The following is a 14,201-nucleotide window of genomic DNA, read 5'->3' as shown; positions in this document are numbered from 1 at the left end:
CACCGCAAGCTTCAATTTTCTAATAGGTGTTGGTCTCTAGTGACAGATACACAAGTAGATTTAGATTAAACTCTATTGATCATTTACGGAAATAATCAAGGATGAATATTAAAAGCCAGCATCGACAATGAAGGTGGAAGATCCATAAACAGAATGATCATTTACGGAAATAATCAAGGACGAAATAATCATTTTACCTAAATATTAGCTGCAAAAACTTATATTCAATCGCCTTAAAAATGCAGGGCTCACGACTAAGGAATTTTTAAAGGCTAAATATGTTTAGTTTGTGGCAGGCACCCAATGTTTAACTTTCAATTCTTAGTTACAGGAATTTAAGTTAAATACTAATCTGGACTCGACAAAGGAAATAAAGATTGACTAGCTTAAACATGATGGATTGGACCTGTTGAGTTTGAGTGAATAATCTTTTCTTTTGCCCTAACTGTCTATAACGACTAGAGGTGGTGTTTGGCCTGACGGCATAGCCTGCCCAGAACCCACCATTTTGTTGAGAAAAGTTCATTAGCTACTTTGCACATCACTTTGTGAATTAATTCTATCGATTTCAGTCTCCGTACCTCCGACGTTATTCTTGATGCAATTTCGATCAACTAACAGACTGTCCAAACTGATGAAGGAGCAAATCTTCAGTGACAGGATTCGGAAGGTCTGTGAATGTTATCCTATAAGTAATGCATACACTTTCGTATCGCTTTTTCTTATGCTCTCTGCCTGACTAATTTAGGCAGTACGGAAAATTCCAAACGCGAGGTGAGCCCCGGCATGGTGGCTCCTGGTAGTTCTACTTCTCAATGTTCGTGGGCAACTACGCTCTCGAACCAGCCAACAAGTCCAAGCTGCAGAATCCTTTCTTCTCAGTAGTCAATCGGTCACATAATCTATTGAAGCAAAATGTGGTAAGAAAAGATCATGACATAATGGCACTCATGTGCAAAATTTGGTCTGGTCAACATTACTTGTGTTAGTTATCATACCTTTTGTGTTCTTACTCATAGATCATTTGCTGATCAAAAATCAACTCCGCAGACTATCCCAGGCTGTTTTCTTAAGGTGCGCATCAATGGAAGCATGCAAGCCGCAACTCTTAAATGTTCGGACGGGTCATGACCTTAGAGTCTCCCTTTTCAGAAGGAATGTTAAGAATTAGGCGTAAACTTTGGCATGCCTAAAAAAAAAAAAAAAGTTTATGGTTTGCTACGTTTTGTTTAGTTAATCAGATCAAAGAAAGCAAACCTTTCTGCTGCAACTAATTGAATGGTGATGCATTTCCTGATGCTCTCTGGCGAGCAGCGAACATTACACAGGGCACATTGCATAATTCGGGTACATGTGTGCCTAATTTCAAATCTCTTTGCATATTTGCGTCTTTGTTCGACTATGTATAAATCGAACTCATCCGCAGCATGGGTTCGATAAAACAGAAGGTCATAAGCAATCCTTATCTCACGCCAATATGCAGAGTTGGTCAGTAACAGAGATTTTAGTATAATACTTCAAGTAATTTCTCTCGCCCTTTGAGGTGGTTAGAAAAGGAAAGAAAGAATGTCCTGCACCAACTCTGTTATCTGGGAAAGTTCGGTGATGGAGTGATTCTTTATACTGATTAGATCTCATCTCTTTAAGATGATAATTTCATGCTCTGCTCTAGTCACCAGCATCCTCTGGTAGTCCTACAACCTCTATGCAGTCTCCGAAGCAATCACTGAAATTCGTACTGGCTGTTTGAAAAATATGCATTGGGCAGAGTACTCCATATGGATTCAACAAGATACACATTCAGGAAAACAAACAAGTTGCGACCGGTGAAGTGAAGACGAGGAGATATCCGAACGAGCTTGTGGTGCTCTGCTCTGCCTGCCGCGAGCATGGAGACGATCTTGTGTTAAAAAGTCTCAATTTTTCAGCTGGAGTTGAGTACCAGAGTTCATCGATTGAGATGAACCTTGGATGTGCCGCTTTAGGCAGCTTGCAAGGCCAATACGATTCAAAATCTTACGACTTCCTTCATTTGGTAAGGAAAGAGAAAATCTAATGATTTCAAGTTAGATTTGAAAAAAATCATTGACAAATAAGGCAATTTGTGTAATTCCCTATCTAAAATACTCTACTAAATATTAGAATCTGATGGAAGACTTAGAGCATTGTTGTACTAATATGACTAAGATCTCGAGTAATTAGTTTTACTAATTCGTCATGAGCTAGACCTAATATTCTCGATGGGCCAAACCCATCGTAAGAAGGCAGAGACACAACAATATAAGCTTGAACTGTTTATAGATAGCTATAAATATCACAAGCATATTCATTTGTAGAATCCCTTCAATTAATTACAGAACTCAATTTTTTTTCTTTTTTTTTTAATTGTTGTCTTTATTTTCCCGCTTTTTATCTTTTTCTGCATTTACATGGCTGGCCCCTGCAGTTTATCTTTTTTCTGCATTTACATGGCTGGTCCCGATTGCCTCCCTTTAAATTTCTCGTCATTTACTTTCTTGTCCAAAATCAATTAATCTGTGCTCTTGTAGGACTTTCCGTCACTTTTTTTTTTCCTAAAACAATGATGCTCTCTAGTGATCAATACGCAAGTCGATTCAGATTGAAGTCTAGTAATCACTTAACTGAAATAATAAGACCGGATTTTAAAAGCCAGCATTGACGTAGAGTGAGGAAGTTCCATAAGAGGACAGTCTTACACCTTATCAACTTACCTTACGAAGAGTGAAATTGAACAAAATAGTCATGAATGTTACCTAAATATTAGCTGAAAAAAAAAATGAGTATGATTGCTTCAAAGGCTAAAGTTCTTCGGTTGGTAGCAGGTATACAATTTGAAATTTCCAATTCTTGGTTATAGGAATTACTAGTAAGACTCTCCCAATAGTAATTTTTAGTCTGTAGAGGATATGGGAGGTTGACTACCTTAAACATGATGGATACCAGTGGAGTTTGAGTGGATTATCTTTTCTTTGGCCTCATAGGATAATCTGCCGAGATCTACCAAGAAAAACAATTCCCTGCTTTAGTTCGGCATCCAAAGCTAAACCTCCTTAGGCCCCAAGAACAGCATGGGTGTCATAACTTTCATGCAATACCCGTTTTGACTATCATAACGTTTTTCTTTTTTGCTCTTTTTAGTTTTACATCAGAATAAAATCGGTTTTTGTATTTCTAACGCGACATACAAATCTTGGCTTCTTTGGCATCATTCTTAATGTAATTTCTGCCAACTACCAAATCGTCCCTTTTTTAATGCGTTCGATTCCCAATGTGTTCTTCTTAATGTGCTTCCGAAAGCATTCAGTTTCTTATTGACTTTTCTTCATCGCAGTGATGAGACAAGCTAGCTCTTCTCCGTCCTTAACGTCATTAGAGAAGATGAACAGCTTCCCAAAAGGTTGCTGTCATCCCAGAAATGAATGTCTTCTCCAATTAAATCCTACATTCAATTAAGTTGGCTCATGTAAAGCCACAGAACTAGGTTAGATTCAGACGTTACTACCTATTACACAACTTGTGCTCGAGGGATGACTTCCCGTGTCCGGAGAGACGATGAACAGCACCGGCGAAGTTTTGCACCGGAGACACCTCATTTCTTCAAGATCATGCTCTCTCACACACTTCACACTGGAAGGCTTGTAAGTCCTTTTCTTTAAGAATTCTTTTGGACGTACCGAGGCTTGGAAGGTCGAAGCCTTGTACGCACTAGCCTTTTCTTTCGAGTCAGCTCGTGCCAAAATATAATCTGGTACCGCTTGTTTACGCACTTATGATTTATACGTTACGAAACTAGCGTATTCCGAAGATGTTTGTGAGAAAGTATGGCCAGAATCTTCCCGAAACGATGCGTTTGAGGGTTCCGAACGGTGGAAGTTGGAGAGTGGAGTTGGAAAAATGGGATGAAATGGTTTGGTTGTCAAAGGGATGGAAGGAATTTGCGGAGCATTACCCTATCCGTGAGGGCCACTTTTTAGTCTTCAAATATGTGGGGGACTTGGATTTTCACGTGCTCATTTTCGACAAAAGCGCAACGGAAATAGATTATTCGCTAACGTATGCTGACAGCAAGAAATTGAACCCCGGCACTGTCGAATTTGTCCCGCCTAAGATGGAAGATGCTGATGGTCACTGTAATCTTGGATCCGGTTCCAAATTGAAAGGCTTCCGAACTGATCAAGGAGCCAAGATTTTGCCACAAGATTCAGGAAGTGTGTGAACCTTACCCTATCAGTAATGCATAGGCTTTGTGTCATTTTTTGTTATGCTCTCTGCTTGGCTCATTCAGGTAGGATGGAAAATTCCAAACGCAAGGTGAGCCCCGCCATGCTGGCTTCTCGTACCTCTACTTCTAAACAATCTCAGGCATCGTCGGCTCTCAAAGCAGCCAACAAGTACAAGCCTCGGTATCCTTCCTTCAAAGTAGTCATCCGGTCACATAATCTACTGGGGCATAATGTGGTAAGAGAAGAACCTGAGATAATGGTTCTCGTAAGGTGTCATCATATTGACATTTCTTGTGTTAGTCATCATACCTTTTATGTTCTTATTCATAGTTCATTTGTTGATAAAAAAATGAACTAAGCAGAATATCCGAGGTGCTTTTTTTAAGGGACGCATCAATGGAAGCATGCAAACCGCAACTCTTAAGCATTTGGACGGATCATGGCCAGTGAAGCTCCTGTACTACCCACAACATGGCTCGGGTAAGCTCTCTGCCGGTTGGGGCGCGTTTCAGAAAGGAACTTCTCTAAAGGAAGGAGATGTCTGTGTGTTCGAGCTTGTTAGAAATGATGATATTGAATTCAAAGTCTCCATTTTCAGAAGGAATGTCGACACTTAGGCGTAAACTTTGGTATGCCATCAGAAAAATCTCTGCTTAAACTATGTTCTGTTTAGATAATCAGATCAAAGAAAGCAAACCTTTCTGCTGCATGTAAATTTTTTTTTTTTTTGGGTTGAAAGCTGCAAGCGATTGAATGGTGATGCATTCTGACGTTCTCTGGAGACCAGTGAAATTCCGGTTACATGTGTATTTATTCGACAAACTATAAATCGAAGAAAGAGAACAATGCAGGGTCTCTACAAAAGTTTGAGTCCACCTATATATCTAATTGCTTTCACCCAATTCTCTTCTTCCAACCAATTGTCCCCAGATGCTCGCCGTTGCTGGAGCAGCTTTGTGAAGGAAGCTTCTTTAAGGAAGGAGACCCTGTGTGTTTGAGCACTATCGTGTTTAATTTCATCATCTTCAAGAACCCTTGCACAAAATGATTTTACTCTTCTAACAGCAGAGAAAGCATCACAAGTACATTTTTAGTGCTGAAGAAGTTCAGAATTTCCATTGTGAATCTCTGCTTTAGTTTTTTCTGAGACTAAGCACAGTTTTTGCAGTGATAGACGGGACAATCTTGTGTTTCTTGATGCTTTTTCCTTCGGTCAGACTAATGTGACTGTGAACACCACATTAGGACGCTCCATATATGGATTCCATGCAAGTCGCTGCTCATTACTGGGATCTCTCCATTGCATATTGCAAACATCAAATAGCAGTCTTGTGTTCATCATACAGGTCATAGTGGACACTAAAAAATGGTCAACTTTTTGTTATTAGAGATAAGTGACAAGCCGAGTCGATAAACAGTTTGGTCTGAACAATCGACAACTCTCTGACAAAGTTATTGACACAAAACGTCAATTATCAATGACCAAAAGTTGGAACTCGAAGGCAATAATGATGAATCGACGACGAAACATAACAACTGAGTGGTTATTTTACAACTTATTGATACGTGTTGCTTAATAATAGGAGATTGTAGAATAAAATCTCGTAAAAGTACTCACACTCAAAATAATCTGCCATCGATACACATGCTACGCGCATGAAGGATTGATACATGTGCTAGACACATGAAGAGCAAGTGTCCTGATAACATCAAGACATGAAGAAGTCATGTGCAGGACACGTGAGGATTCCTATAAGTATTGTCAGTGAGTAAACATCAAATGGACTATTAATACCAGGGAAGGATAATGACACGTACCAAGATTTATTAAAGATGGACGAAATAACTATAAAATTGGTGCCAACAAGGAATGATCCCGCCAAGCATCTGAATATTTTCCAAGAGTGCGCTAGAAAAGGTGGATATTTGCCTTGGAATACATGGTGGAAGAACAGTTATTGATAATTATCTGAGTGATAAAACAACTTTCTGAAGATACGAAGAACGTGAGTATAGCCCCCATGAACAAAGGAAGAAGAGGATTGAACCTATACAAGTAATCCTAAGGCATGGCAGTTACTTGGGCGTTGGAACAATTCCCCAGAGACTCGGCTCAAAAGGAAGAACGTGGGCACGATTTATCCGACCAGTAAAAGAAAAGGAACAAACCGATACAAAGGAAGTCGGCAGTTACATAAGGGCTTGGTCAAATAGATTCATGGGATATGGTGAACATGGAAGTTATTGACATGCCAAAAGCTACATTAGTCGAAGAGCAGGTAACTGCTCAATCAATTTAAGTACCATCAAGCGTTATAGAAATGCACTTTACTTTCCTTAATTTTAGCTTTTAGATTCTCCCCGTCGAGTCAAAATCCGACATTGATCTTTATCTTAGATTTTGCACCATCGAGTCAAACTCTGATGTATCATCGACGCATATTCAAACTCTGTCGTCGACTCAAACTGCGACATAGTTTTGGGTGCGTTTGGTTCGCTATTTTTGGGTAGAAGTTGTGCTTGTTAAGTAATTCCATTGAATCAAACTCCGGTTTGATCTTATAGATTGTATAGTTTCTCCCAAATTCATGTGTATCAACTTCCTTTGAATTGTGCTTGTCGAATCTCTCCGTCGAGTCAAACTCTAGTTGGGACCATGTTTGTATAATTTTATTTGAATCTTTGCATATTTTGTGTGTTGATTTTTTGATTATCTAGATTTCTCCTGTCCAAGATCGCCACAAGACCCTTTATCACATTTAAAAGCCGAAAAACAAATTTCGATGAAAGATATTTTGTTGCGGAGAAATTCAGGCGAAACAAACCGGAAATAGGATTAGAAAGTTATTTGTTCTTTCAAATTCAGTAACTCTTGCATGCAACATCATACATAACTGTCATAGAGAGTTATAGATACCCCATATATCATAAAATCCCCACAATCAATCACGGATTTCAATGTTCTAAATATATCTTTACTTTCCTACATTAGATGGCTGGCCACAATTGCATCAAATCTCCATACCTTTAAATTTTTTGTCATTAACTTTTCTGTCCAAAATCAGCAAAGGACCCTTCGTAACCTTTGTTGATTCATATGGATTGTTCCACATTCTCGAAGAATATTTCATCATTTTTGGTGAAATATCTTTTTGCACGCTTGGTGAGGCACATTTTGTTGATTCAAGGAGGCTACAATGCAAGAATCATAAATCAACAAGAGTCCGACAATGCTGCTGGCAACAACAATCCATTACCACAAACTGGTAATGAGACGACGGCGCATTCCGACACTTCAATCACTAAGAGAGCGGCAGAAGGTAATCAATGTGAGGAAGTTGATCTTCCAATTGCATCTCAATGACGAGTAATTGAGAGAGGCTGTGCACCAGATGTCAACATGGTATAAACCATGAGAAGAATATTTGAAAAGCAACAAAATGATATGGCCAACTACCTTGTGAGTCATATAACCGATGTAATCAAGTCAACCATCATCAACGTCATAAATGACGCCCTCTCGATGCCAAGATCAACGGGTACATTCCTAGTCTTCCCCATTTATTGATATTTATAATGTTGGTCTGAGTTGTCAACCCCTACAAAAATGATGCAAAGGCCTAAATCTTCTAATCAAAGTCAAAATAATTGAAATAGTCAGGCTAATGTTGGTCAAAGAAACCAAATTGGTCACAACAATCTGGTAAATCAAATTAGTCGACAGGTGGTCAATTATTGAATACTAAAAATGTAAAGTGAGTGGCTCTGGAAAATGTAACGGCAGGGGCGCCATTGATATATCACCCAATGTGAATATTTCTATTCAGCCTAACATGCCAATTGACGTAAGAAAAAATCCTACAAAACCAGCATCACCGCTTAGCGGGCAAAATGGCCCTCCAAATCCACAGTTAAACTCTGCACGGTTTTTCGAAATAGTACGACAATAATTGGGACTAGACATGAGTGTTATCATACATGTTTGGAGGAAATTGCATTTTGATTGGGTCAATAACAAGCTATTTTTAAAAGGTTTCAAAATGCATGACTTTGCCATTTTTATGTGCGAAAATGAACAATCAATTATCGAACACATTGTTCGATTTATAGTCCAGTGTGGGGAAGCATGGACAAATAGTTTTTAATACTTAGGTTATTTTCTTTGTCTTTTCCAAAAGCTAATTTCACTTGGTGTGTGTGTGTATATATATATACACCACCTAATTTGTGTGTAATTGGGTATAGATGAAACAACAATTGCATTCTCAATCTCATAAAATGATACCCCAAATATCGATCGTTGATGTGGCTAGACTTTATTAATATAATAATTAATCAATCAGTCGGTTTACTGCTTGATTTAAGAAAGGTTAGAAATAGATGTCGTTCTCAACAAAAGTACTTACGAATTTGGCTTTTGATGGATTCAAATTCATTCTTAGAGAAAAGTTCGAGGGCCAATGCTTTGCTGATTTATTTCAATTGACAACAAGAGTATCTAAACATGGGCAAATGATTAAAGACAGAGATAAAAGGTCACACGAAGGCTTTACATAACACTTGACTTTAGTAAAAAATTATGAGTTAGATGATGATGATGATGATGATTATATATATATAGGTCGAAAGTCTGATGATGAATTGGCCAAGAGGAAAATACTGAACTAGATGTTGCGAATTTTGTGCTCAGCAAGCCTTATGTTTGCTTATACTTAAAGCTTGCCAAAATAAAAGAAAACGAGAATAGATAGGGCTACGGATCTTGAAATTTACTCGTTCGACATTAATAAGTTCATTGAAATTTTTTACTTACCCTTAAAACATGGCACAATATAATTAAATAGAAAGCCAAGTTATTATGAGTAAAGAAGATTCAATAAGCAAAAAAATTTGCAAATGACACCATTCATGGACTTATAGCACAATTAATTGTATTCTTTTCGAGAAATAAATTCAAGAATAATTTGATAAGGAAAACACAAATTTGGTGATGACAATGGTGCATATAATGACTCTTGATTATTTAATTTAAAAAGAATCGAATGTTTGATGAATCATTCAATTAATTTTGAAAAGGGCATATGTTAACATAAAAAAATGATCAACTTTCGATTATTATCTACAAGTAACAAATCAAGTTGATAAATAATTTTGTCAAAAATATCAACAACGCTCTTATGGAGTCATCGACACCAAACATCATTTATCTATGAGAACCTTCACCAGTCGACAAAGTCGTCGATAGCCATTGTAGATTTTACTTAGTGTTGGAACTCGAAGGCGGTAATGATGAATTGACACCGGAACATAACTGCTGGATGGTTATTTCACATCTTCTTATTATAAGTGTTGCTTAATAGTGGGAGATTGCAGAATAATTTCTTGTAGCCACAGATAGGATTAGGAAGCTATTTGTTCTTTCAAATTCAATAGCCATTGTATGTGACCGTCACATATAACCATCTCTAAATAGTTTATAAATACAAAAAGTGTATTCATTCTAAAATCTCCACAATTAATCAAGAAGCTCAAAGTTTTTTTCTATACTTATCTTTGCTTTCTGCAATTTATCTTTTCCTGCATTTACATGGGTGGCCCCGATTGCTTCCAATCTCCGTACCTTCAAATTTCTTGGCATTTACGTGCCTGTCTTAAATTAATAAAAGACCTTTACAACATCTATCAATTCATTTATATTCTCAAATGATATTTTACCAATCTTTGTGAAACAATGATGCTCTCTAGTGATCAATACACAAGTAGATTCAGATTGAAGTCTAGTAATCACTATTTGAAATAATCAGAATGAATTTTCAAAGCCAGCATCGGCATCGAAGGACGAAGTTCCATAAGAGGACTAGTCTTTCACCTTTTCAACTTACCTAACGAAGAATGAAATTGAACAAAATAATTGTGAATGATACCTAAATATTAGCTAGAAAAAAAAAATAAGTATGATCGCTGGAAAAAAAATGTGGACTCACAGCTAAAGAATTTTCAAAGGCTAGAGTTTTTCTGTTGATAGCAGGTATACAATTTGTAATTTCCAATTCTTGTTAAAGGAATTACTAGTAAGACTCTCCCAGCAATAATATTTAGACTGCAAAGGATATGATAGGTTGACTACCTTAAACGTGATGGATACTAGTCGAGTTTGAGTGAATTATCTTTTCTTTGGCCTCATGGGATAGTCTGCCCAGATTCGTCAAGTAAAACAATTACCTTTTTGAGTGCCGTAACTTTTATACAACACTCGTTTGATTGTCATAATTTTTTTTGCTCTTTTTAGTGTTACAGCAAAATAAAATCGGTCTTTGTATTTCTAATGCGACATACAAATCGTAGCTTCTTTGGCATTATTCGTAATATAATTTCTACCAACTACCAAATCGTCCCACTTTTAATGCGTTTGATTCCCATTGTGTTCTCCATAATGAGCTTCCAAAAGCGTTCAGTTGTTTATTGACTTTTATTCATCGCAATGATGAGATAAGCTAGCTCTTCTCCATCCTTAACGTCATTAGAGATGGTGAACAGCTTCCCGAAATGTAGCTGTCATCCCAGAAACGAATGTCTTCTCCAATTAAATGCTACATTGAAGTAAGTTGGCTCATATAAGCCACAGAACTAGGTTAGATTCAGACGTTACTACCGACTGCACAACTTGTGCTCGAGGGATGACTTCCCGTCTCCGGAGAGACGGTGAACAGGGCGGGCGAAGTTTTGCACAGGAGACACCTCATTTCTTCAAGATCGTACTCTCTCACACACTTCAAACTGGAAGGCTTGTAAGTTCCTTTCTTGAAGAATTCTTTTCTTATGGTGTTTACGTACTTATGATGACTTAATATGTTAAAAACTAGGGCATTCCGAGGAGGTTTGTGAGAAAGTATGGTAAGAATATTCCCGAAACGGTGCGTTTGAGGGTTCCGGACGGTGGAAGTTGGAGAGTGGAATTGGAAAAACGGGATGATATTGTTTGGTTGGCAAAGGGATGGAAGGAATTTGCGGAGCATTACTCTGTGAGGGCCACTTTTTAGTCTTCAAATACGTAGGGGACTCGGGTTTTCACGTGCTCATATTTGACAAAAGCGCAACGGAAATAGATTATCCGCTAATCGATACTGTCGAATTTGTCCCGCCTAAAACAGAAAACGTTGATGATCACTGTAATCTCTCGGTTATACTTCGAAGTCTAGATGGTTTCTCACTGAAGAGAAAAGAGAAGGATGAATTGCATCTAAAATCATATCATCACAAGCCCTCCAAAGCGATGAAATCGGATTCCGTGAATTTGGTCGATGATGCTACTACTTCACGTGCAATTGTGCTCGGATTGGGCTCCGAAACAAAAGGCTTCCAAGCTGATCGAGGAGCGAAGCTTTTGCCACAAGATTCGGAAGGTTGCGTGCATCTTAGCCTATTAGTAATGCATATGTTTTGTGTCATTTTTTCTTATGCTGCCCGCCTGACTAATTCAGGTAGGATCGAAAATTCCAAAGGCAAGGTGAGCCCCGCCATGCTGGCTTCTCTTAGCTCTGCTTCTGAACCTTTGCGGTTAACTACGGCTCTCGAAGCAGCCGGCAAGTACGAGCTGCTGTATCCTTCCTTCACAGTAGTTATCCGGTCGCATAATCAATTGAAGAATGGTGTGGTAAGAAAACATCCCAAGATAATGTCGTTCGTATGTGCAAAATTTGGACAGGAATGAAATCAATTATCTTCTCGAATGGACCATCGTTTTCCTACATGGTCCCGGTTTGCCTATGAGATTATAAAAATGTAGTCTGGATAACATTTCTTGAGTTTGTCATCATGCCTTTTATGTTCTTACTTATAGAACATTTGTTGATCAAAAATCAACTCGCAGACCGTCCCAGGCAGTTTTTTTAAGGGACGCATCAATGGAAGAATGCAAACTGCAACTCTTAAATATACGGACGGATCATGGCCAGTGAAGCTCATGTACTACCCACAACATGGCTCGGGAAAGCTCTCCACCGGTTGGCGCTCATTTCAGAAAGGAACTTCCCTGAAGGAAGGAGATGCCTGCGTCTTCGAGCTTGTTAGGATTGATAATATTGAACTCAAAGTCTCCATTTTGAGAAGGAACATCGAGACTTAGGTGTGAACTTCGCTATCCCTACAGAAAAATCTCTGCTTCGCCAAGTTTTGTTTAGTTAATCTGATCAAAGAAAGCAAGAAATTGAATGGTGATGTATTTCCTAATGTTTTTGGGAGACTAGTGAACATTACATGGAAATTGCATCTTTGAAAATTCCAAGTACGTGTCTTAATTCGCGAAGTATAAACCGAACCCGTTCATAGCGTGGAGAGTTGATCTAACAGAGACTTTAGTGTACTCCTACAAGTAATATCTGTCACCATTGAGGTGGTCACAGAAAAGGAAAGAAACAATGTCTTGCACCATCTCTGTTTTCATGAAAATTGCAATGGTCTCTGGAGATCGATACAAATAGATTCAAGGAAAGGTGAATAAGGGATAAATCCTGCACCAACTCTGTTTTCATGAAATGTTCAATGGTCTCCAGAGATCAATACATCCAGATTCAAGGAAAGGTGAATAAACATGAATCCTGCCATCCATCAATAACACGAAAGGAAATTCCAATAAGAGGCTAGTCTTTCCCCATTTCGCCTTACAAAATGGATGAATGACATCAAGAGAACAATTATGAATATTATAACAATAATAAACTCGAATCGCCGTAAAATTTCCAGAACTCGTGGTCGGCAGGTATCCCAATGTTCTTGACCTTAAGGCTTAGAAAATAAAGTAATAATACCATCCGTCAGTGAACTTGCTTGTATCCCCCCAAAGAAATCATCAGCAGTCGAACTATCCAGCGGCTCTGATGAGTCGAACACAGCCAGATCAGAAGAAACAGTACTACTCGGCTTGCCGTTTTTGCTGAAGCGGCCATTGACTTCTGCACCATAGATGTGCCCCATCTTGGAGCGTTTTGTCTCCAAGTATCTCTTGTTCTCCTCTGTCATTGGAGTTACTAGAGGGACTCTCCCAGCAATAGCCAAGCCGTAACCTTTAAGCCCCACATACTTTGACGGATTGTTCGTCATCAGCTTCATCGTCCTGACTCCGAGGTCATGCAACATCTGCAGCATTAGTCAATACGTTAAGCACCATATGCTATGAAAGGTTTGATGATGGAGTGATTCTTTCTACTAATCAAATCTCGTCTTTTTAAGATGAGAATTTGAAGCTCTGCTTTAGTCACCAGCTTCCTCTAATAGTCCTACACATCATGTACAGTTTCTGAAACGGTCACTGAAATTCATCTACCTTTAAATTTAGGATGACGGTGTTAGTTTATTGATCTTCTCTATTCCACAAAGCCTATAATGACAATGACCATGAACCAACCTCATTTAGAAGCTAAATTATTTAGGACCTCTCGCATCGTTATAGTTTTTGACTTAAGTAAGAAATACCTGAGCACCAATTCCATACTCTCCAGAGTCAACGGGCAACCCGAGCTCCACATTTGCTTCCACGGTGTCGCGCCCATTGTCCTGCAGGTTACAGGCACGTAGTTTGTGCCCCAAACCTATGCCTCTTCCTTTATGCCCTCCAAGGTACACCAGCACTCCCCTACCAGCCGCTTCTACCTGCTGCATCGCCTGTGCAAGCTGGTTGCCGCAGTTGCATATAGCAGATCCAAATATGTCTCCTGTGAGGCATTCCGAGTGTACCCTCACAAGGATATCTTGGCCATCTCCAATATCACCCTGCACAGACGTTAAACTACGAAGTATGATGGGAAATATTGCTGTCTGAAGGGAGGTCAGCAAATAAGGAAAACTAAAGGATATTATTCCAAATAAAAGTTACGGCATTCCAATATCAATTGCAGACATTTGCAAGCCCCTTTTCAATCCTTTCATAAACTATAATAATTTCATAAATGCACTGCCACA

General features: G+C 38.7%; 1 long non-coding RNA gene across 1 annotated transcript; it reads left to right on the top strand.

Annotated features, from left to right (window-relative positions):
- Positions 1-361: 361 nt before the first annotated feature.
- LOC125314966 lies at positions 362-4,892 on the top strand. Its single transcript, XR_007198303.1, has 4 exons — positions 362-670; positions 749-920; positions 1,020-1,074; positions 4,631-4,892. It is a non-coding gene; the product is annotated as an uncharacterized LOC125314966 (long non-coding RNA).
- Positions 4,893-14,201: the final 9,309 nt, after the last annotated feature.

Source organism: Rhodamnia argentea, chromosome 5 (assembly GCF_020921035.1).
Source record: "Rhodamnia argentea isolate NSW1041297 chromosome 5, ASM2092103v1, whole genome shotgun sequence".
Classification (NCBI taxonomy): Eukaryota; Viridiplantae; Streptophyta; class Magnoliopsida; order Myrtales; family Myrtaceae; genus Rhodamnia; species Rhodamnia argentea.
Note: the sequence above shows the minus strand (reverse complement) of the source record. Positions and strands in the feature narration are given on the sequence as shown.